Source organism: Acomys minous, assembly GCF_964271855.1.
Source record: "Acomys minous genome assembly, chromosome: 13".
Classification (NCBI taxonomy): Eukaryota; Metazoa; Chordata; class Mammalia; order Rodentia; family Muridae; genus Acomys; species Acomys minous.
The window spans coordinates 45,620,380-45,641,259 of record NC_140495.1 but is presented as its reverse complement, the minus strand read 5'-3'; the positions used below and the strand labels follow the sequence as shown (position 1 = coordinate 45,641,259).

General features: G+C 46.3%; 1 long non-coding RNA gene across 1 annotated transcript; it reads left to right on the top strand.

Annotated features, from left to right (window-relative positions):
* The first annotated feature begins 14,166 nt into the window (after positions 1-14,166).
* LOC311581990 lies at positions 14,167-19,383 on the top strand. Its single transcript, XR_014773975.1, has 3 exons — positions 14,167-14,565; positions 14,745-14,824; positions 18,492-19,383. It is a non-coding gene; the product is annotated as an uncharacterized lncRNA (long non-coding RNA).
* Positions 19,384-20,880: the final 1,497 nt, after the last annotated feature.

Genomic DNA, 20,880 nt, shown 5'->3' with positions numbered 1-20,880 from the left:
TGGAGCCCCTTGGGGGAATCTCCAGAAGTTTCCGAGAGCTCACTTCCTTCAGCCAATCGTGACAAAGGTCTGCACCATACAAATCTTGCCAAGGTCCATCACATCTGCATCCACCCCAGCCCCAAGTACAAGCCTGGTTTAGTGTGTACCCAGCTGTGTCCAGTCTTTCCAAAACTCCTCAGCCTGGCCCTGCCTTGAGATGGAGACCAATGAACCACTGCACACAGGATTCTCCCCCACAGTACCCTGAAATGGATGCCAAGAGGGAAGAAAGGCACACAGGCAGTTCCAACCCACACCACATCCCTCCTTAGGATTAGTTGCCTTCTTTGGTCACTTTCCACCTTTTTTTTCCTTAGACAAGGTCTAGGGCAATGGTTTCCCACCTTCCTAATGCTATGACCCTTTAATACAGTTCCTGAGGTCGTTGTAACCCTCAAGCATAAAATCACGTTCTTTGCTACTTCATAACTGTAATGTTGCTACTGTTATAAATTGTAATGCAAATATCTGTGTTCTCCTATGGTATTAGGTGACCCCTGTGATAGGGCCATTCGAGCCTCCAGGGGTCATGACCCACATTGTGAGAACCACTGGTCTAAGTGAACCCGGAGCTAGCTGGTTGAGGTACTCTGCCTGGTACCTTTGAGCGTGGAGGTGAGGAGATGTCATCAGTGCACCAAAGCATCTAATTTGTGTTATGTGACCAAACATGATAACATAGGACTTTTCTGTCTCCTCCCTATCAAAGGGAACACTAACAGCTCCCCAATATTTCACTTTCTCCCCATTCTAAAAGAATAAAGATTGGGTTACGCAATAAAGATCTGGACAGTGAGGCAGGATAGTAGGGCTGTGGCAACAAAGAAAGTTTGCACTAAACCTTGGCACAAGCAGCCTAGAAAGTAGAGATCTTGAGGGAGAAAGCAGGTAGAAGAAATGCTACAAAGGCTCTCTGTACAGTCTTTGTGAATCCCTCAACGTACTGAGAACTACAAGGTTTTGAGCTATCAGAACTGATGGTCACTTGAGTGTGTTTACTTTTGCCAAATTCTAAGCGACCCCCTGGGTGCGTGTCTGTAAGAACCTTGTCAGAAGTGGATTCAAATTCAAACAGGCTGAGTTCTGGGCAAGGGTTCCTACCAATGAAAACTTCCCACCTGGCAGAGCATACGCACCTCCCCTGGTCCACAGCGCACTCTGCCAGACGATCCACATGCTGAAAGCACCCAGGCACACTGTCAAAGACGACGGGTGTTACTTGTTTGAATTTTTATTTCTCTTCTACAGGAAAGAAATTCTAGGAAATAGTTGACGCCCGCAAGTTCTATTGTTCCTCATACCACCATGAGTATGTATGTTTGTGGGATTAAATTCATCAACCTAGGTATCAAGCCACAGGTACATGTGCGTTTCTAATAAATTGTTCTTACTCGAGTCCAAGCAGTGAAGAAAGCAAGCGCTAAAACAATACGCGGCTCAGCTAAGAGGTAAAGATGGGTTTTACTGATTTTGTACTCAATTGCCAAGTGCTACAAGAACAATAGACAATAAAAACAGGAATACAATGTGTTTAGATCAGGAAAATCTGTGCTACAATATGGAAAAAACTGTCTACAACTTTTTCCCACCAGGAAATTAAGTACTATGTTGGGAGAAGGGCCGACATGTTCAAATTCCCCGCCTCGTTTATAACTGCAAGCCCTGGGATTCCATACTGAAGATTTGCAAAGACCCAGACGTGCCTGTGGAGGGCAATTTTCACAGTTTGTTTGCTATGCTTTTTGGACTGTGTAGAGTGAAAGAACCTCTTAAAACATGTCTTAGTTCCTTCCTCTGTCATTGTGATAAAAAATCCTGACAGGAGCAACTTAAGAAGGGAAGGTTTGTCTTAAGTCACGGAAGGATGATTGGGGCAGGGACTAGAAGCAGCGCATCATGTAGTCTGTCCCATTGCATAGGCAGCCAGGAAGGAGATAGCAGTGCATGCTCCCTCTAATTCAGGACCCCTGTGAAGAGGATGGCACCGCCCACAGTGGGCAAGTCTTTCCACCTCAGTTAACCTAGAGAAGACAATCATCTCTTACATGATTCTAGATTCTGTCAACTTGAATACAAGGTCAACACACAAAGGCAACCGCGTGTGTATACAGTCAAAACTAATACGCTTACGGAAACTGAAATTTAAAACAGAAAGCCATTTACAACCACTTCAAATAAAGTGTTCATACACAGTCTTAAATTTGTACAGAGTCTGTAGGCAGAGAACAAGAGTGCTGGCAAAGATTTGGAAAGTAGAGAGAAACGCTGTGTTCATACATTGGAAGATTCAGTGAAGGTGCCAGTTCTTCTTAAATTTGGTACAATGATTTAATGAAATTCCTATGCAAATCCCAACAAGATTTCTTTTTCATTCTGTAAAGGATGGTGTTCAGTGGAAGTGGTATTATGTGGGGTGTGTGTGTGTGTGTGTGTGTGTGTGTGTATGTGTGTTTGGTGAGTATAGGCATGGTATGATGTGTGTGGGTGTGGTGTTATGTGGGTGTGGTGTGTGTGTGTTTGGTGAGTGTAGGTCTGGTGTGGTGTGTGTATTATGTGTATGTGGTGGATGTGGTGCGTGTGTGTATGTATGTGCATATGTCTGTGGCTCATGTGCTTTTGGGTGTACAGGTGAAAGTGCCGATGTGCACTTCAGGCTGGAAGAATATGTCAGGTGGCCTGCTTCATCACTCTCTGCCTTATTCCCTTGAGCTAGGGTCTTCAGAATGCCCCAGCAATCCTCCTGTCTCGGGGCCCACAGTGTTGTTTCAAGTTTCAGGCATATGTGCCACGCCTGGGTTTTTGTGTAGGGCCTTTGATTTGAACTCAGGTCCTCATGCTTGTGCCGTGAATGCTTTTTCTATCAGGGATACCTCCTTGTACCCATGTGTATGCATTTCTATTGTGGGCATATCATACAGATAAGCAGCGCTGGGCTAAAGTGGGCCTGTATCCAGGGAAAGACATCCACCAACCCATAGCATCCTTTTTAGACTTTGCTTAAGTGAGCATAAAGAGCAATCTCTCCTCACCAAAGCATATTCCCCTTGTTTTCACAGTACAGGCCCCTCTCTCCTGTAACAGTATGATCAAATTGGCATATTAGAGCCTTCAACAAACCCCTTAAAACAACAAACAAATCCATTTAAATACAGTGACTTCCTTTGACAAAATACATTGGATAGAGCCTGCCACACAATGGTTTCATGATTCAATACACCCATGCCGTTTGTTTCACAGCATTAAGTTGACCCTAGAGAGCTTCTCCATCTGCTGGTATATCTCTTAAGAAGAAATTAAGATGAATAAAAGGTCTCTCTCAACTGGAAAACAAAGTAGGGACTATTTCTTCTCCCCACCATGACCTTTCTATTTCTTCTCCTTTCCCGAAGCCTTGGCTCACTATCCACCTGGCCGCTTAAGCCAAATGTGTCATGTTTATCTTCTGAACTTACTTCCACCTTGATCCAAACCAACCTCCTTCATCTAAAATTGTATGCTTTGAACTTTCTCAAACCCAGTTTATAAAAAGAAAATCTAGTTTATTTGGGGGTTCCTTAATGCTTACACCTCCCTTTCAACCCACCTACCCTACACAGGAGAAAAGAGGTTAGTGGGAACAGGAGTAGACCTTTTTACACTCAGTTCCTTAGAACAGTTCCACTGGCACAGTCGGCAGGATTTCAGCAGACCCATTAAACAGCAAACCAGCTATTCAGCAAAGGTGACTGCAACCACAGTAGCTGGAACCCAGAGCAGCAGCTGGAACCTCGAAGCATTCTCTGGAGCAGTTCTCTCTAGGAGCATCTCAAAGAGGAGTGATGAATAGCCAAACAATAAGAAGCAGTGCCAAGGGCTGGCGAGATGGCTCAGAGCTTAAGAGCACTGGCTGCTCTTCCAAAGGTCATGAGATCAATTCCCAGCAACCACATGGTGGCTCACAACCATCTATAATGAGATCTGGTGCCCTCTTCTGGTGTGCAGTCATTACATGCAGACAGAACACTGTATACATAATAAATAAATAAATATTTTTTAAAAAGAAGGAGAAGAAGAAGAAGAAGACGCAATGCCAAAACCAAAAAAGTCAAGGCTCTTGTTGGGTGTGTGGGTGTGTGTGAAACCTCTCAAAGTTCATACTAGGAGGTTTGTCAGTTGGCAAAGATCATGCCCCCGCAAGAGGTGGTTCCTCTTCTAGTGGACAAACATCAACTGTTCCCCTGTTTCCAGCAGAAACACTACACACCCTCACACAAGTCTGTTTCACACCCAACACTTCGGATCAAAACAAAAACATATTTACATCCACCACAGAGCTTCCTAATAACTCCTTGATTCCCCCACTATTTGGTGACCAGAAAGCAACCAAAACATAAATTAAGGCCTGGTGAGATTGCTCAGTGGGTTAAGGTGCTTGTCAAACCTAAGATCAATTCCCAGAATTCTCATGGCAGAAAAAGAAAGCTGATTCCTGCAGCTTGTCCTCTGCCTGCCACTCCTGCACAGTGCTCTCTCGCTCTCTGAGAATGACCTTTAACTTCTGACCTTCTCGCTTCTATCTTCCTATGCTGAGATCACAGATAAAGCATCACTGCATTGGTATATGCAGTGCTGGGACCAAATCCAAGGTGTCAGACATACATGCTAGGCAAGCACTCTGCCAACGGAGGGGCATCCTCCACCGAGCTTCCCACCAAATGGATGACACATGAGTCTCTGTCCTGGCCAACAAGACCCTGTGCAGTAGAGCCCTTTCCTAACTCTTCCTTTCTGTCTAGGCCACTGTAGTCTCCACTATTTGGGCTTTGAGTAACAAACTAGTCCGTCTTAACAGACACATGCATTGATTTTGAACAAATATATCTCTACTTTGTTGAGGTCAGCAGATGGCAGACACATATAAGCACACCACCCACCAGTCACCTGCCCTTTTTACTCACAGCTATTATTTCTAGTCCCATATTTGCTCCCCATAGTGAAAGTACAAAACAAGCAGGCGGTGGCTTCATCCTTCTTTGACAACTGAAATGCATAAAGTAATGCTGGCACATGGGACATCTGTATCCGCTTCACCTCAAATGTAAAGTCAACGTCAATGGAGTCCCCGGCCGTAATTCATCCTACAGAGCAGTATTAAGTCTGCATTGGATTATGGTTTGTTCTGCAGAAGTCTTAACAACTGGAATGCTACATGTCTTACATTTGTTTTTATTAAATTTTTAAGTATTTTAAATGTCTGTATCATCCAGTATCTCTGAACACTGCAATATTGTTCCAAGTCAAGGTTATATCCATGGGAGGAAATTGGATTTGTATTGTCATTATGGTAAAGAAGCTTTTGAAACACATCAGCCATTCATGTCACAAAGTGGGCCATCATTAATTTTCTAATGTCAAATACCTAGTTAGGGATCTTTGACATTTCAAACAAAACTAAGAACTCAGAAAAACAAATGAACTATTTCTACCAATATGGCTCAAATTCTATTTTTGCTTGAATGCTAAAGACAATTTTTCGGGTAGAGAGAAAGACAAAGTCTCATGTAGCTCAGGCTAGTCTTGAACTCAAGATGAGTCCATAGCTGAGGATGACCTTGAACTCCTGACCCTCCTGCCTTTGCTACCCAAGTGCAGGTATTACAGTCATGAGCCACAAGGCCAGGCTGAAGACTGAGGCCCAGAATTTGTGCATGCTAGGCACACACTCTACCAACATCCAAAGTATAACTTTTAAAAGAGGGGTTTTTTTCTTCACTGTATTTGTTTGTTAGTAATCACAATTTTCCAAAATAACAACAACAACAACAATAATAATAATAATATAACAACAGCACTAATAACAGTAGGGACTTAGATTACACATAGATGCTAAAAATACTAACTGCTGTGCCTGGTATGGTGGCACACACCTTTAATCCCAGCACTCTCGAGGCAGAGGCAGGTGGATCGCTGTGAGTTCGAGGTCAACCTGGTCTACAAAGTGAGTCCAGGACAGCCAAGACTACACAGAGAAACTCTGTCTCTAAAAAAAAAAAATCTAACTGCTTGAATTCAACAAGAAACCACTAAGCTCCTATGGCTTCCAGAAAAGAGTTCTCTATCAAAACTAATTAATACTCAAGACACGTATGATCAGGGCCAAACTCAGTGCTCTACCTGCCAACCCCCATCCTCACCCCCGACTCCTGAGAACCTAAGTTCCCAAGAGCTATGCTTCACTGTCCACAGAAGTCCCTGGCGTTTTACTCTTGTCCTATTGAAAAGAACCAAGTTTATGAGACAAATTTAAGTCATACGTGTTACATTTTGGCTTCTGGCTTAAATAACTGGATGCTTACCTAGCTCTAATCAAGTTGTCTGTCTCTTTATATGACTCACTCTGCTTCTATTCTGTTTCTAGACTATAATTCCAGCTGGAGTTTTGAGTTTCTAGAGCACAAAGGGGAAGGAACCCATATTTAAAGGGATAAAGCTGGTGTTTTCATGTAATTCAATAGTTTACTTTAGCAGCACAACTTCATTTTAAATCAAGGAGAGGCCACAAGATGGTGTCAATACAAAGTATGACTGGCACCACTCAGCACCAGTCAGCAATGACAGCTGAGTGCTCTGGAACAGAACTAGGAACAAGAGGAAGAGATGCAGGAACACAGTTCTCTGCGTGTTTAGGGATTTTACTGCTTATATCAATAAATCTGAAATGTAGGGTGTTAATCACAACGCGGAGAAAAATGATGCCAAATGTTTCAAGAGAGAAAAGGATAAAGGAATCAAACTCAAGGTCAAGAGACAATCATACTGCTGTGCCTTTTGGACGGGGTCGTTCAGGATGACCTTTCTACTCACCAGGTCCTGTTCTTTCAGTGGGGTCTCTATCACTCTAAACCTCCCCTGGGTGCAGGCCCTCATCAGCCTGGATAAGCAGAGGTTTTTTTGCTATGGTTTTGAAATGAAGAGCATCACCCAGAACAACCTGCACGAACACTCTCCCTTAGTAAACACCTTTGTTGTCTCCTCTGCTGTCATGAAGTAAACTTTGTGGATAGTGTAACTTATGGACACATGTATCTCGTGGGAGTCCAAAATGGACCGCAACAACAAAATCAGCCTCTTGTTTAAAAATGTGTACTCCTTGATGCAAGTAGTCAGGTGGGAGGGCCCTAAAGACCTACTGGAGTGTTTGGGAAGTTGCAAAGATCAAAGGTAAATAAACCTCATTTTAAAAAAAAAAAAAGCATGAGAAAACTCAGAGTTATTTCTAATGAGAAACCAATTGAGGGGAAAGTGACACAGAATAAAAAATTTAGAGATTTTCATATTGACAACCAACAGATTCTGGGAGAGATGGAGGCACAGTATTCAGGTGTGCGCCCACTGCTGAGCACAACAGGGTCCCATAGATAGTTTCAAACCCGTGGTCACACAGACGCCATGGTTAAACTCAGTGGGATGCAGAAGAAACAAGACTGACAAATACAGGAAAGAGACTTACAGGGAAGAAGAGGAGCTAACAGGAGTGAGAGGCGGATAAAAAGTAATGGAATTGTATTTAATGTTGTATTATAATACTGTATTATTATTAACCATTCTGTGCATATGTGAAGTCATCGAAGGACAAAATTAAAGGTCATGTAAGTAGCAAGAAATCATATATTCTTATGTGTGGTGAAATAAAAAAGGGAACCAACCAATATGCCCCGTGTATTAGTTATTTGTCTCACTGCTGACAAAAGTAACTTAAGGGAAAGGGATTTCATCTCCGCTTATAATTCAAGGCTACACTTCGGCAGGGAAAGCCACAGTGGCAGAAGCGGCAAGTGCTGGCACTCAGCTCACTGTCTCTGTGCTCAGGCCAAGACCTTGGTTCATGGGCTGGTGCACCCACACTTAGAGTGGGCTTCCCCACCTCAGTTAACCTAACCTAGACACACACACACACACACACACACACACACACACACACACACACACACACACAGACTGGTCTCCTAGGTGACTCTAATCCTGTTAAGTTGACGCTCAATGTTGACCGCCACACATAAGCAAACAAATTGCAGTTGATCCAAGTGAAGAAAGCGAGGACCTGTGATCAGATGATCTGAAATGCCAACATACCCTGCGAGGGGGGCCAGGTTTGGAGTGTATTTCAGAGCCTGCACAGGTGGCTTCCCTGGGGGAAACACTCAGCTGTTTGTAGCACCTCGCCAGCCCTCCTCAGGGTTCCTGGAGCCAGCTCGAGCTGCCAGGACATGGCTGTCCACACCAAACATGGCTGTCCACACCAAACATGGCTGTCCACACCAAACAAGTAAACGTTCAAGGAAGAACAAAAGCCAGTGGATCTCTGAGTCCAAGACCACCCTGTTCAGTTAATGAGTTCCAGGCCAGCCAGCGCTATAGTGAAACCCTGTCTCAAAAATAAATAAATAAATAAATAAATAAATAAATAAATAACAGAATGATCCTACTTAACCAAATTTAGTACTATCATTCTTCTGTGGTTAGCTTTTCTTAAAATGGTGAGACCTAGGGACTGCAAACACGGCCCAATTGTTAAAAACACATGTTACTCTTGCAGAGAACCCACATGGAGGTTCACATTTGTCTGTAACTCCGGGTCCAGGGAATCTAACACTGTCTTCTGGCCTCAGTGGGCACTACACACATGTGGTACACATACATACATACATACATACATACATACATACATACATACATACATTCATACATACATACATACATACATGCAAATAAACACAGATAACATAAAATAAATCTTTTTAATGGAAATGTTGAAAATCCCATTCACGGATTAAGGTGCTGTATATAAAAGGTGTATATAGGGCCAAGGATATAACTTAGTTGGTGGAGTGGTTGCCCTAGAATGCTTGAGTACCGCTGTTAGGTCTCCCATAGTATATAAAACTGGGTTTGGAGGCACAGGGCTATAATCCCAGTGATCTTGAGGTGCAATGGGAAGATCAGGAGTTCAAGGTCGTCCCTGACTACGTAGCAAACCCAATACAAGCCTAAGCCACCAAGGGCTCCGCTTTTTAAAGGAACAGACAGAAGTGAATCTGCTGAGACCAGACGCCACCATCTTCACTTCACGTCTCCTGACTGCTCTCTGCACCAGGCAGTCGTTAGTGCCTCCCCATGGGCCTTTCTCTCTGGGACTTCCCTGATACAACCAAAGAAACCAAAACGGGAAATGTGACTTGGCCCCCCAAAATCAAAAATATGTGATTTTTCTAGAATATTCACTCCATGTAAACAAATATCTGCTATGTCAGCACTGATACACATATTACGATTGCAAATGCTTATTTCTGGGCTGCTATTTTGCAAGTCCAATCAATCAATTCTCTTTGGTATCAAATTCTTTGAGAGATGCTCTGTATGGGATGGCTTCCCAATGTTTTGAGCACTCCTGATCTGAGGGTTCCATCCGCTTGTCCCCTTAGGTCAGGAGTGGTACCTCCAGGTTCTCCTGTCAGTCTCAGACCATCCAGGGAGTTTCTAGTTTCTTGAGTCCTCGATTCTGACCTCATTTCCGGTCCCTAGGAAATTTGATGTCACTTCTGGAATCTTCCTAAGCCACTCAGGAGCTGTGTATACGGATATTTCAGTGGCCGGAAGCTTTCAAATGTCTACATTCTAGTAGCCGCTTTTGTGCTGCCTAGCAGCGAGTTCAAGCCTCCTGATTTCTCCTTGCTTCACATCACAGAAGCAAAGGGCGGGTGAACCAGTCACCATTTGGGACTGTAAGGTGCTTCTGGGGAGGCCTGTGAGAACGTGTTAGAAGCAGTGGGAACAGATGTGAAGAGAAATTGAGGCCTCGTGAATTTGGGGTAATAATAATTTAGGTAATTTACAGATTAACCCATTGTCTACCACGTGCCAGGCAAGTTACTCTTCCCCTCAGTCTTTATCTTTAACACTGTGGCCCAGACATTTAATTGTCTGTATTTTTTAAGATTTATTTTTAGGGGGGCTGGAGAGATGGCTCAGTGGTTAAGAGCACTGTCTGCTCTTCGAAAGGACCCAGGTTCAATTCCCGGCACCCATATGGCAGCTCACAACTGTCTGTAACTCCAAGATCTGACACCTTCACACCAATGCACATAAATTTAAAAATTAAATAAAATTGTTTTTAAAAGATTTGTTTTTATGTTACGTGCCTGTGTGGATGTATGTCACATGAGGGCCGGTGCCAATGGAGGCCAGAAGAAGGGAACAGGATCCCCTGGAGCTAGAGTTAAAGGTCATTGTGGGTTGTCCAACAAGGGTCCTGGGAACTGAACTCGAGTCATCTGGAAGATCAGCAAGATGTCGTAACCACGGAGCCATCTCCCCAGCCCTAACCATCTCTATTTTAAAGGAGAAAACGGAGGATCTCAGGGAAGCGACTAACGGAAGAGCCCCACTGCTAATGAGCGACACTGGAGCTCAACTTGGATCCTTTGGGGTTCAGATTTCTTCTTAATATCACTCTCCGCTGGAAAGACTTCTCCATGCTGGCAGGTTTGTCAAATGGTCTGTGATTTACTTTAGCATGTACCTTATAAACTGTATACAGGGATTAGTGCTTAAGAGCACTTGCTGCTCTGGTAAAGGATGAGGGCTCATTCCTAACACCTGCATGGTGGCTTACAAACATACATGAATCCAATCCTTGGATCCAACAATGGGCACCATGCTCATGTATGGTACGCATCCATACCTATAGTCAAAAACATAACTCATATATGTATATATTATATTAACATATTACCCATATATGATTCATAAATAAATAAGTAAAAATTAAAATGCACACAGTCTTATTCTAGTATAACCTCCAATGATTATCTTGCCTTAAAAATAGAATGGAAAGATTTGCCCTGTTCTTAAAATAGACCCCGGCAAAAATGAGACAAGGCAGAATTTGTACAGAGTTGACATTGTCCCCAGGATCCTCTACAAGCAGGAGTAAACCTCTGCCTGGTGACAGGTATTTAGCACCTCTCTACTTTGGGGCTAGACAGAGCCTTTTTACTGAGGAAGATGCTAAGGCGGCATCAGGCTATTAATGGGAAAAGCATTTACTTTAGATTACCAAGACTGTAAAAGTAGATCGGAGGCCCTCTATGACTGGCTATTAGAGATGTTAATTAAATATTTATAATATCTAAATTAGCATAGTGAAAGCTCAATTCATCAATTTGTTCTGGTCTGTTTGCAAGGGGGAAAAGAGATAACTCCAAATGTCCCTGAAGAAAGATGCTATGTGGGTCAATCGGAAGATGACTGAACGCTTGATTATGATTGTGGTAAACTTTTTATTTTGATTTTATTTAAAGGTACTTGTTGCAGCACCTTACCTTAAATCATTGACCACAGTCAATATACTAGAGCACCATGCATTATTCATTGTTACCTAATGAAAAATTTGCTAAGGTACTTCCATGATGAATGCCTGATTGATTAATTGATTGCTTGATAGTTACTTCCAAAAAGTAGGGGCTAGATTTCATGTGGGGAACCAGGCCCTAGAGGCATCTTCTGTTGCTAGCCTGGCTGCTGAAGGACCTAGATATTACTATATCTCACAACGAACCCTGTTAACAGAGCTTTTTTGGCTTTGTGGCTAGAAATTGAAAGGAATAAATGGATCTTCCACTGAATCTGCTAAGTAAGTGACCATGTCTCCCTTGTCCTACGTGGGGGAACCAGTGTAAATATCCTAATGCCCAAGGTTCCCGGATGACTAATGTGTTTTAGTCTTATGATTTGTAGCAATTATATCCATTATCTCATCTTTAATAAATAGAATTTGTTTATTTTTATGTGCCCTTTTGTGTATGCGCATGTGAGTGTAGGTGACCAAAGAAGCCAGTAGGGGGCGTCAGATTCACCTGGAATGGTAGTTAATCAAAAGTTGTGAGCCTTGAGTATTCTGAAAGAGCAGCAAGTGTTTTTCAGTGTGAGCTAACTCTTTAGCCCCTCTTTATCTCATTTAATTATGGGGAAATCTAGATCAAGAAAGGCAACTGACATATTTTTAAGTATAAAGGAAACTGGCTACACAAGAGACCCCTTCAGCAGAAGGAGCTGTTTAGCTAGGTGAAGCTCATCTCCACTCATCCATTTATGGGTAAGCACCATTCTAAAGGAAGTCTGCAATTTTTATACACATGCATGAATGCATACACACACACAGACACACACATACACACACGCACACCTCTCACACACACACTGGTCTGACAGGTCAACGGTCATTTAATAAATATCTCCCTTTCTCAAAACAAAACCTGTAGAAAAAAAAAAGTAAGAAAGTAAGAAAGACCCTTCAATTAGTCTGCTGTAGTGAATGTCTCTCTTCTAGGTATGTCGCTTGCACTTCCTGCGGATTAGTGAGCAGATCTCTTTATAGGACTACATCTGTCTCTCTCTCCCACAATCTGTCCTACCCTAGGGGGAGGGCTGGCGGGAAAGGGTTAAAGGTTCTCTGGTCGAAATAGCCCAACAGAAGGGGCCCCGGCCCAGAGCTGAAATCTAAGTCTAATGACCGCTGCCCTTCACCTCGCTGCTGTCCACAGGCCGGACCTGTGGCCCGGTGGGGGCCCGGGACCAGGACAGGACACAATGTTCCTCGTTTAACATTTGAACTTCTCCTATCCGAGGCAGCAGGCCGTTTTGTCCTGGGGTCGCTGACCCTCGCTCCCCCATCAGCTGCCCTGAAACCTTAATTGAATGACAGATGGTCATTTTCGGGGGCGCCAGAAGCTGTGCCGGCCAGTGGTGGGGCTCAGGCCGGGGCAGCCTTGCTTGGGCTCTGCCTGCCGGGGGTGGTTGGCCAAGGCGGCTGGCGGCCTACAGGGCCTGGGGGGCTCGGGGTGGGTCACAGTGGCTGCACACACTGCCCTGCCCTGCTCCCGGCTCCTAGAGGAGGCCGCAGCCTAGGGGATGCGGGGGGGGGGGGGGAAGGCCGGGGGGGGGCCGCTTCACCGAGTCCTAGGGCCTCTGTCTGCCTACCAAGCAGAAGGTTCCTTGCAGCCCAGTACTGTATGGGCACTTGGCTCTCCATTTCTAGGCCAAAGGCTGGCGCCCTAGGTTTTCTGTAGATAGCATCTGGCACCTGTGCACCCCAGACTCAGCTTCTTGGTCAGGCCTACCTGACCACTCGGGGGTGGGGGGACCGGGTCTGCAGAAAGGCTTGCTCTACTGCTACTGAACTTCCCTCAAGATTTGCCTTTCACACACAGAAGCCACGTGATCCTGGCAAGTCCCAGGTTGGACTCCTCGTGTGCTGCCACCACCACCCTATTGTGGAGAGCGCTTAGGACTCCCTGCTATTACAGAAATATGTAGGTAGATAGACTATGGGATAGACAGGCAGACAGGCAGGCTGACAGACAGACAGACAGACAGACAGACAGACAGACAGACCAAAGACTCCTGGAGGCACACGACCCAACCCCGAGGCCTCTGCCGCCCGCCTGCATCCCAGTGTCCTATTTCTTTAAAATAAAAGCAGCGAGCCCTACAATTACTGGGATTACAGTGAGCGAGTATTGATCTGCAGCCTGCATTGTAGGATAAAGCAGACCCGCGGAGGAGGCAGACACCACCACCCCTCCACCTCCTGGTCCTGCAAAGCTCTAGAAAAAAAATATATAATATATGCATCTAATATATGTGTGTATGTGTTTCTAGATGTTTGGTTTCAGACCTACCATTAACACCTTCAGGGAAAAGAAAGAAAGAAAGGCCCAGCCGCCACACCTCCCTGAGGTACCCTGGGGACTCCCAGGACTGAGCCAGCCAGACAACCACCGTCAGCCTCTTTTTTTTTTTAACGCTTTTTTTTAATTACTAGGGAAAATATACACATAAGCAAAAAAAAAAAATTCTCCCGACAGGCGCGAGCGGGGGTGGGGTGGTGAGCAGGCCAGCGAAGGCGGTAACGCAAGCCTAATGCACAGATAGCTGACATCAACTTCCGTCAGGCGGCTCCAGGAGATCGAACCTTTCGATTGTAACTGGGACAATTTGCATAGTGATTCCCTTTCAGAGCTTTCTCGGGTCCATAACAAGCGCAGGCAGCTATTCAAATGCAAGTTGCGTCCCCAAATGCGCCGCTGGCCTGAGCAAAAGGACCCGCTCCCGCACGGGGCGAGCCGAGAGCGGCGCTGGGGTTCTGGGTCACCTCTTTTCTCCGGGCTTCTCCCTGGCTCTCCCATTCCTGAATTAGCTGTTTATTTACGGCTACAAACGTATGTGTGCCAGCGAGCCAGCGCGCAAGGGAGGGAACTGATCTTTACCCGGACTCAAAGCTGGAGCCGAGGAAGTGCAGGGGATTTGGGGTTCTGAAAGGGACTCGGAGCGTGTGTGCTGAGTGGGAGCCTGTGGGCTTCCTGGCCCGCTTCGCTAAGCCTCGCGACCTTGCAGGAATCTTCAAGCCTGAGATCGGCCCGAGCCCGGGCTTTGGAGAAAGTGGTGGCCGCTATGTCCTGGTCTTTAAAATGAACGCAAAGAAAGGTACCTGCGACGCGCTCTGGTTACTTTTTCCGGTTCTGCACCAGGAGGACTGGGGGTGATTTATAGGAGAGGGATGGGATTGGGGACTTATAATTGAGCCCTTCGCCTCCTGGTTTCTCATTCGAAATTATGCCTCATTTGAAATTACGCAAATTGACTCGGGTTTCTCTCGTTCCTAGGAGGCAAAGCTGAAACCTTGTCGCGTGTCAGAAGCAACCTGCCGTGAAATCTACTAATGAGCACCGACTCGCCCTTCGCGGTAAGCCAGCCTCTCAGGTCCAAGCGGCCTTAGACCGAGAAGGGGGAGTCAGCGCGGCCAGGTGCTTCAGGGTGTGCCTCGGGGGTCCTCTGCTGAGCTCGTGGCCACGCATATAGCGTGGGAGCCAAGGGCGGAGGGCAGAGCCCGCGTCATGCCCGGGAAGCGGAAAGGGGGAGCCCCCCTCCCGGCCTGCCTGCCAGCCACCGTGGGTAACAGGTCCTCCCCGAGAGTTTAAAAGCAGCAAATGAGAGAGGAGAGCTGGCCTCGAAGCGGGGTGTAAACGCGGGTGGCGGGCACGCGAGCGCGCGGCTGAGCTTTGCGCGCGGTTCTCCTCCCGAGCAGCGCGCCGCGGCCCCGCGCACCTGCTTTGTGCGTTTAATACAAACGGAACGGGCGGGATCCACTCTTTCTCGTAACCTCCCTACTGGAATCTGTCTGTTCTTCCCCGTGTTTGGTTGACATTTCTATATCGCCCAGGTTACTCAGTTGTCCCCAGGAATCTCACCCAACTCTTCTAAAGACAATACCAGCCACTCACCTTGAGATTCTAAATGTTGTGGTATAACCATCTCGTTTTCGTAAGCGGTGGCTAAATTGTGTTGTTTGCCTTTTGAGTGCTGCGCAGGGTAGGTTATTTATACCTGCAGACATAGCCGAACACACTTTCAAATATTTTTCTCATATTCAGTGCTGAGAGCAGGCAGGCAGCTTCGTGGTGTCTGCTTTATGCAGAACTCACGGAGTATTTTTTTGTTCGGTTTTTTGTTTTAGTATCTTTGAAAAACGTAGACTTGTTATCTGTTCTTTTCATAACAGATTCTTTGGCAACCAAAACAGTTAAAGTGTGTTTGAGAATGAACGGAGAAAAAGGAGACAGGTTGGGACAAATAAATCCAACATAAATTGAACACAGCAAATGAAATTATGAAAAAGATATGAGCAATTAATATTTGTGGGGGGAATGAGGTTTAAAAACTGAGATTTCTAGACTTAACTCACAACACAAAATAAAACGAAAGCAGAAGAATTAAATACGTTGCATTGCCCTTAAATGTGTAACCGAAGACGATGGGCCTGCCCCGAGCCATCTTGGTCAAGTGTGCACTCAGAGGCTGTCAAAAGACAGATTCACTTTGAGACACTTTCATACATTTTCAGTAAGCTACAACCAATTAGGGAGCCTTTGGTTCTGGCGGGAAACTATTTTAATTTTATCTCTGCCTTTAGGGGAGAAGAAAGCCCGGGCAGTTAAGTTATTACTGGTTCCTGTGGAGTTAATTTAATGCAAATAGTCTTCTTCCCTGTCAGCGCAGCAGAAAGTAGAAGCCCCCGGGGTCAGGAAGGGCTGGTCAAACGGCGTGGAAGCCTCTTGGCTCTGGACTTAGACCCTGAAGTAGCATTGGGCTGGTTGCTTCTCTCCCTCTCCTAAAACTGTAATTCAAGATGTAAGTAAAAGTGTTTTCATTTTTTTTATTGATCCCACTAACATCTTTCATTATCCAGCATGTAGCCACAGCAAATTATTGCTCATTTGATACCCAGAATTCTATTGACCATGGCTTTCGTCGGAGAGAGAATTCTAACTACTGGCTGCTCTAGGCTCAGAGCTGAGGTTGGAAACAAGAAAATCCAGCCCTGAGCGGCAGGAATTGATGGGAATGTGCTGGTGACATGAAGGCACATGGGCATGCATAGAAACCTGTTTTTTTACTCAGCCTGCTTTGCCCCAATTCAGGGGGGAAAAAAAGGTCAATCCCTTTGGAATAGATTTTCTTCCTTGGGAGGTTGGATATTTGTTTGGCAAGTTCTTTCCTGCTCTGGCCAGGAAGAGGAAGAAAATGAGACAAAGGAAGATTGGTCCTCAAGGCTTTGGGTCAAAACTACCCCAAAAGTGGGACTGCTTGAAGAACCATTAAACTTAAACCACGCCTCCTCAACAAAAGATTTTGATTTTTTTTCTCCTGCTCCACAAATAGCATTTCTTAAATTTCAACCTCCTCTAAGTCTTTCAAGGCTCTACAGCATCACAGTGGCCACAGTGCAGTGAGCACTCTGAGAACGGAGAACGGCAGTTGGCACCCAGTCTCCATGGCAAGAACCACAGCTTACAGTGTTCAACTGGGTGAAGAAAGAGCCTGTGTCCAGAAAATACCTGATCTTTGACCCTGGAACTCACAGCTCCAGGTTGCTGGAGAAAGGTTGGCCCCAAACTAAGGCTGGAGAGGAGGGCCCTGAAGGATACTGGGAAAGGCCAGGTGAGTTCCTCAGGTTGAGGAGTTTGCCTTCCAGTTACAAGGAGCTGATGCTGCACCCAAGCAGGAGACCCAAAGCCTCGCCCTGCCAAAGGCTGCCTGGCCATCTCCTTCCTGGGCTGGTGGGGCACCTACACCTCACCTCCACACTGCCTCCGTCTGGGTGAAAGTCACCTTGTCACCTCGACTCAAAAAGAAAACAAGCCCAGCTGGATCAGACCACAGATTCTGCAAGATGTCCAAGGAACAAGCAATTGGGGGCCTTCTTCAGCCCTGACACCTGGAGAGCCCGTGGAAGAGATGTCTGGAAGGGGGTTCGTTTCTGCAAGTACTAGGAGCCAGCCCCTCTAGGCTGGTTTCCAGGAGAGCAACAAGAACAACAAAAAGAAGCAATTAAAGATTTTCTAAATGAATCCCAGCATGTGCCACCTGGCTCCAAAAATTGAAGGTGCATTTAAGGGCGCTAAGGGACCTGGCTGGGCAGTTTCTCTCCCCTAATGATACTGGTAAACATGTGTGAAGCCACGGTCAGGGAGCCACATTGTTCCAGGCAGTGAAAACGTATGAGTAGGCACTGCAAAGAACGTACACGGCGTGGAGCATTGGGAGAAATAGAGAAACTGCGGTGGATTCGGACACTTAACTTGAAAATGACGAAAGTGTGGAGAGAGATGCATTCTGGGCTCTTTTGTTCTTCTTTTTAATGTGGTTTTAAAGCAAACAAATCCTGGTTGTTGATATAATCACAGTGTGTCCAATGTAGTATATTCCTCAAGTATACTCACGGCCACGTTTAAAAAAAAATCTAGCCTTGGCTGGTGTGGAAATGAACAAACAAACATTTTGCTGATTCCAGCACAAGCTCTGAAAGGCAAATAAAAAGCACACATTGGGGGCGGGGACAGCTGACTTCAAGCAGTTCTTCCTATATGGGTGGCTGGCTGAGTTCTGGGGCTGTGGAGTCCAGAAAAGAGAAAGTAGATCACCCTGAACTGAGAGTCACCTTGGGGAAACAAGACTTGAGACCTGGGTTTGAGGTCATGTTGGGGTCACTGAGCATTTCTTTGGAGCACGGCATAGCTGAGAACTTCTCAGATGGACTCCCTTGCTTCCAACTGGAAACTGGGAAATTTCTTCCCCTGGTGCGCATAGCAGCAATCACGTCCTGAGTTAGGTGTCCTCACCTCTCACAGTGTCACAGTCAGGGGGGCCTCTCCCTTCCCCCCACCCCCACTCCCGCTTTGCCAGGCAAATGAAACAAAAAGAACTCAATAGTAAATTATTTTGTTCAGCCTTCTGTCTTTTTATGAAAATAAAAGCCAACACTTTGTCATTTTTAATCGCATAAGCAGACAATAAATCTAATTTCGATATTGATTTTTTTCTAGAATCAAGTGATTTTTTTTCTTTTGCAGTCTGTTGTGTTTCCTTTCTGAAATACTCATTGCTTGTGGACCCTGTGGTGATGAGGCCGTGGATCCAGTTCTTGTGTGTGGGAGGAGGAGCATGCTCCTCTGAAACACGAACTTCATCGTGGACTTCAAAAGAGATGTTTCTCGGTAGCAGGAAGTTTGGGTTTGGTCTAACTATCCGGAGATTGGTTTCAACTTACGTCCTGAAATAGAGCTAAGGCTCAACAGGGTACTTTAGTGGTTATAGCCTCTGAGATTCATTATTATTTTCCCCATTCAATTACTAAAATAAAGCAAAATACAAAACGATCACGGAGAAGCCTTGAGGATGTCAGGAGGTCCGCAGGACACTGCGAAGCCCTAGAAACTCTTCCCAGAGGATGAACACCCCCAGGCCTCAACCAGATGAACCTTGGCGGTAGCCAAACCCTATCTGGGAAGCTTCACGCGGGTCCGGCAGCAGCAGCCAGGAACCGCTCAAGCGCAGGTGGACCCTTAGCTCACCTGGCCCTCCTTCTTCAAAAACAGGATTCCTTGGTGTTGGTACCAAAGTTAACTGGGCCCTTTTTCTATGAAAGTCTAGGGGGGAGGGGGTGCCGTAGTCTGTAGCAGGTCACAGAAGAGGGAGAGGAGCGAAGAAAGCTATAAGCAACGAAAGGGGGCTGGAGGTGACAGGAAGCGAAGGAAGGATGGCGGTGGCAAGGAAGAAAATTGAAGAGATGGTTGTAAGGAATGAGAAGGGTGAAGGGATGGCGGCGTTGGGAAGGAAGTGGGGAGTGCAGGAAGTGAGGGGAATATCTTAAGAGACCAAACAGACAAAAATACAAAATCACCACTATTAAAGAAAAAAAAGTGGTCGAACCACTCCCCCAGCACCGGACGCCCTCTCTTCCTTTTAGGCGCGCCAGTCCCCACTTCCCACTCTAACCCAAAACACTTAAGCTAGGACGTGCCAGAACCGCCGCCAGACCTGCCTGCCCGCAGCGACCTTTTTCCGCGTGCCTGTCAGGGTCACCATGACCTCTGCACCCCACCCCAGCCCCAGAGGCCTGAGGGAGGGGGAAGGGGGACCGGGCGGCTGAGAGCCTTGCAGAGGGGGAGGGGACCACGGGCTTGCGACTGTCCCTCGGCTCTGACCTTTCCTGCAGTCCCGCAGGGTCAGGATGTAACCTTTCGCATCCCGGCTGCACACGTCCTCACCTCACAGGGCCACAGGGGTCGATGCTGGGACTGGCAGCCTCAGTGGCTACAAAGGACCCGAAGTGGGTGAAGACCCCAGCCTGCCTGCTCTGCAAGCCTAGAGCTCCCAGAACCGCAGATCAGGCACAGGCCGAAATCCAGTTAACCCGGCGTGTAGTGAGGGTGGGTGAGGTGCGGGGCCTGAGCTCCCTGCGGGGTCTCGAAGAGTCTTCCTATCCTTAGACCCAGGGCCAGCTGCGCACTACAGCCGTGTCCAGCGGGCCCTGAGCCCCCACGAGGCCTCAGAGTTTGACCCGGGTTCGGAGACTAGTGCCAAGCCAACCCCAGGAAAAACCCAGGCTAAAAGTCCTGGCCGCAGAGGTGCGGCCTCCGGTGCTGACAGCGGGAGTCCGCCTAGGCCTCCGGTTCCCTTCCACCCATTTCCAGAATCTTCTGTCTTCTGCGCCTCCAGAGGGCTCTCCCAGCGGGGAAACGGGCAGAGGAGCTGCACACCGGACACTGAGGCTGCTGTATCGTACCCGGCCCCTCAGCTCTCCAGGGCTTGGGGTTTTCGCGGTCTCCCCAGCTGGAGCCAGGGCCGCCAGAAGCCTAGAGCGTTAGGTTCAAATGCATCAAGGTTTCGAAGCCATTTATCCGGGTTTCATAAATAATTTTCTTCTTACACTTAAGCCCGATTCCTGCCCCCTTCCAGTTTTTATTGCGGGGTTTCAGTGACTAAAAAGTTTCCAAGGCGGTGGGCGGCTGTTCCCCTTTTTCCATCATTAATGTCATTACTATGAACTATCAATAACCTTGTCGTTGGGAGCCGAGTTTCACGGTATTGATCCACGCAGCTATTCATCTCTGCCATGCAAGACACGGAATAATTTTCGCATTACAGTAGCTTGGATTTGCTTTTAATTCATATTTAAAGCTGCAACCGGCTCAGTGGAGCGCTCTGTGAAAGACTAGAGGCGCCTAATTAATAATAAGTCAGAAACGAAGGAAGGCACCGGTGAATAAATAATTAATACAGACATCTATGTCTCTTTGAATATTGCTCCTTTAAAAATTTAGACTTACCAGGACCATACTGTAAGTCTGCCATTTATATTGCAGAGATGATTTAAGAAAGCTATTTTTTCCCTTGAAATACAATAATGAATTATTTATGGTGTTTTGCAAACCTAAGTTTCTTCATTAGCCGCCCTCT